This window comes from Pinus tabuliformis, chromosome 8 (assembly GCF_031772625.1).
Source record: "Pinus tabuliformis cultivar Carrire ecotype Pingquan chromosome 8, CPIR1, whole genome shotgun sequence".
In the NCBI taxonomy this organism is placed as follows: Eukaryota; Viridiplantae; Streptophyta; class Pinopsida; order Pinales; family Pinaceae; genus Pinus; species Pinus tabuliformis.
The window spans coordinates 735,994,100-735,998,689 of record NC_142294.1 but is presented as its reverse complement, the minus strand read 5'-3'; positions in this window follow the sequence as shown (position 1 = coordinate 735,998,689).

Genomic DNA, 4,590 nt, shown 5'->3' with positions numbered 1-4,590 from the left:
AGAAACTGGGGATTGCCAGTTTTAACCTAATATTCAGGTACAAGTGGACAACTTGTATTATCTCATCCCTTATCTCGGCTAAGAAAGTCTTTCGACATGTGGGGACCGATGTATATTAAGACAAAACATAAAGTAAATGTAGGCCTTGGAATGCATCTTTTTTATTATGCTGGAGAGGCCGCTGCTTCACGTGTCAGAAGATCTACTAGGCAATTGAGATATCCAGGCTTGTGCTCAAGGTCAAAATCATAGCTATCAAGCCATGCTGCCCATCATAATATCCTTGCATTATTATCAAATAGTTCTTTGTTTAGCTTAATCATGCCTGGCATAATCTTAAGATCGGTTCTGACAAGAAATCAGACTGGTTTTAGATACAACCTGAAATGATGAATGCTTTTCTTTACTACCAGAACTTCTTTATGACTACTTGGATAGTTTAATTCTGCACCATGAAACGAACCAGATATGTAGGCACAAATATGTTCAATGGAACCTATCTTTTCAAGTAGAACACTTCCCCATGCAACGTTTGATGCATTAGTTTCTAAAATGTAGAACCCTTCATCTGTAGGAAGCTTTAATGGAGAGAGAAACTGAACTTTCTCCTTGATTGTATGCATCGCTTGTGTCATAGCTTCATTCCATGGAATAGGTGCCTTTTTCAATCTTTGTTGTAGTATGACAAGATCTTGAGCTTGGCCTTTATAAAACCATCTGATGTAGTTCAAGCTTCCAAGAAAATGTTGTAACTGCATTTTATCTATGATTTTATCTGGAAATTTCTGCAGGTTATGGAGAACATGATCTTGCAACTGGATGTTGCCATTAGAAATATGTAAACCTGAGAAATCCACATTAGTTAGACCAATCTCCATTTTGGTCTTTGATAGAGCTAAAGCATGCTTAAATCAATGCTCATAAAATATTTGGAGATGTTTTTGATGTTCTTGAATATTCTTAGAACAAACAAGTAAATCATCAATATAAATGATTAACCAGTCTAATCCCCTGAACACATCTTCCATTCTTTTTTGGAATTCTGATGGAGCATTTTTTAAACCAAAGGGCATTACCTTCCATTGATATTGTCCATGTGGGACAACGAAGGTTGTCTTGTATCTGTCTTCTTTATTTATACCAACTTGGTAAAAACCAGATTTAAGGTCAAACTTGCTCAAGATTGTACACCCTTTCATCATCTGTAGGAGAGTTGCCTGGTTCGGAAGGGGATAGGCAATCATCTTCAGAACTATATTGAGAGGCTTGTAGTTTATCACCATTCTTGGTCTGCCTCACTTGATTTTGTTATGCTTGTTTACATAGAATGCTCTGCATGCCCACTGGGATCGGGCTGGTCCAATTAAACCTTTTTCTAAGAGATCAAAAATCTTTGTTCTGCAGTATTCTACTTCTGTCGGACTCATCAAAGCTGCCAATGCTTTCATTGGTTGTATCTTGATATTATTTGCAAAAGGAAGATCAATAACATATTCTTCTCTTTTCCAAAAATCTTTTGGAATGTCAGAAGAGCAATCATTCTTGATTTTCTCAGAGATATCTTTTAAATAATCATCATGATGAGCCATGGCAAAGGAGACAATTCTTTGTTGTTTTGCCTTGTCAGTAGGTTTGATTAGAGAAGATGTTTTCTTCCTTGGGACAGTAAAGTCTTCATTGGTTTTTAGAGGAATGAAAACAGGTTTGTCATTGATGGTCATTCTAAACATTCTTTTCGGATAATCTATTTGGATTGGAGACCATTGGGTAAAGAATTCAGAACCAAGAATTACATTAGCAGGAATTTCGTCTAGCTCTAAAAAAGTACATCAGATTGGGTTCTCTTGGATCTGTAGGGGAAAATCTATGACTTGGTGTTTGATGTTGAAAAGAGATCCAGTAATGGTGGATCCACCTTCATTAGATTTATCCCAATAAAATGGAGGAATTGATAAATGCCTGGCTAAGTTAAGCTGGGCTCTAGAGCCTAATAAACAATCTAAATAATAAGGTTTTAAATCAGGAGGACAAAATTGCAGGGTTATATACAATTTGGGCTGACTCATCAAGGCTATGGATTTTCCTGGGTAGCTAGATGAATCAAAATAAGGTCCATTTATTCTTTCTCGGTATAACCTGGTTGTTCTTCTTTTTGAAAATGTTCATCTAAAGTTTTCTCTAGATCTTCATCGGATGAATTTTCAACTTCTTTTTCTAGTGAAGCCAGTGCTTGCTTTAGAGAAGTGATTTGAGAGGCTAGAAGTCGAACCTTATCTTTTTTATCCTTGATCTGTGATTTGTATGATTCGCGAGTTTCTCTTTTAACCTTATGCCTAACTGTATGCGTAGATGTATGAGATGCATACAGTTCATCTTCATGCCAGTCTGAAGAAACTAAGTATCTTATGTCTTTTTCCTTCTGCTTGTCTGAAATTTGACTAGCTGATCATGCGTTGTACTTGATTTGATTCTCCAATTCTGTAATATGATTTTGGATATGCATTCTATATCCTATCTTGTAAGGAGGTGTCTCTTCTAACTCCTTCTTTAATTATTTCAGCGTATTTGATGTAAGAAACATACATAATTGATATGATTGTAGGCTATCATTTTCTGAATCAGAACTTTGTTCTGGTTCTTCCATTTCTTCATCTTGGCCATCAAGATAAAAGATTCTCCTTCTAGTTATTCGTTTACGTTTACATCACAAAAGAACAAGTCCCAATACTTGGGTTCAAGCTGGTCCTCTAGAAGTTCAGCATAAGCTGTTAGCTTTCCTTTTTTCAGCTTTTGTGGGCAGGCATTAGCCCAATGTCCTTCTTTATTGCAGATGAAGCATCTGAATTTTTTGGTTGGTGTGCTTTGTCTTATAAAGAAAGCTTTTTTCTTATGGAAACCTTTCTTTCCAACTGTGTAAGCCTTTGTGGATGAATATGGTTTCTTCCACTCTGATTTGGATGACCATTTGTTCTTTGGTTTGCATGAACAATGCTTTGGGTCATCTCTATTGAATGTTCCTTTCCCCCAATCGGGAATTTGGTCGATTGTAGAGCAGACAGAGCTACTGAACATTTTTTCATAGTTTTTAAACTCTTTCTGCATCCGCTTAGCTAAGCAATGATCTTGTATCACAAATTTGATGTGATCTTGTGCTTCAGCTAAAGTCATACCATTAAAAGGGATATGTTTATCTCTGAAGTATTGCATCACTGCATTCGGTAGTGTTCCTGGAATGATTTGGATATATCTGCGGATAAAAGCAAGGTCTAGGTAGGCATTTCCTTTGATAAGCCGTTCTTGCATTTGGCAAAAATATGGATCCAATAATGTTATTTTGCCCAGTTGGTTGGAGAGAAAAAGATCTCTATAATGGTCAGGATCATGATCGACTGATGTACCAACAAACTGTACTCGGAGTGCAAGTAATAACTGAGTTATGGGATCTGCATGACCTGAAATTTGTTCTTTTGCTTCTGTTGAAGCATAATGCCACCATGTATGAGCAAGACCTCCAAAGCCATTAATAATTTCTTGTGCAATGTTTCGCAAACTCTTCGTTGGTTCTTCAAATCTTTTTTTTGTTGACCAACTAGCTATTAATGTAATAGCATTTTCTAACTGAATTTTTGGCTGGCAGTTCGGTAGGAACATGGGTTCCTGTGGCATAGACTGTATTGCACTACTGATTGTAGATGCACTGGTGTTGCTTGCTGACATTGGGAATGTGTTTTTGCTCGAAGAAGATTCTCCCATTGTTATCTGTATATTTCCTGGTTCTTGTTTTGGGAAGATCAGGAATTGTTTATACTGGTGTTGGTTAAATGCAGGGCCCTTTTCTTGCACCTGTTGCAAGAAGGAAACTGATGTGAAGACTGCATCCTTGTAATCTCCATCTTTTTGTTCTGGCTCTTTAAAATTCCATTCTTGGAGTTTAGAACCAACTAAGCCGAAGCTAAAAGTTCTCTTTAGCTTGGGTTTGGGATTATCTGAAAATAATATAGATGTCTTCATTTTATCCATTATAGCTGAATAATCTGGTGAAAGTTTCTTTGTTCCTAAATTTCTTAGTAAAGGAACCTGAATGGATAATACTTTTTCAATAGCGACTAGCGTTTTATCAAGTTTCTCATGGGCTTGGGCTAGATCAGTTATTTGGTGTTCTAGCAGTTCAGACCTGGCTAGAATCTTTTCATAGAGTGCTTTTTCTTCTATTACTGTCATTCTGACTTTAAGCATGTCTCTATGCAAATCATCTATGTTTTTAGATGTGAGATCTAACTGTAGATTGACATAGTTCAACTGTGAAGTGTTAGTGCCTGAGGCAGTGGCTGTAGGTATTGTGGAATAAGGGAGGAATTCCCTTTTCTTCTGACCATCATCATCAAATTGCCTAAATGGAATATAAGGCAAATTTCTTCCAGGAATAAAGCTTTCTTCTCCTGTGGTGATTTTTACAGTTTTTGAAGTTTCTTCTCTTTGGAGTAAAGAAAACATGAAGAATTGATGTGGTTTCTCTTCAGGGGTTTCAGTACCCTGTTTAATCTGGAGAAAGCTCTTCCCCAGTTTCTGACTTTCTCTGGCATTAATGCC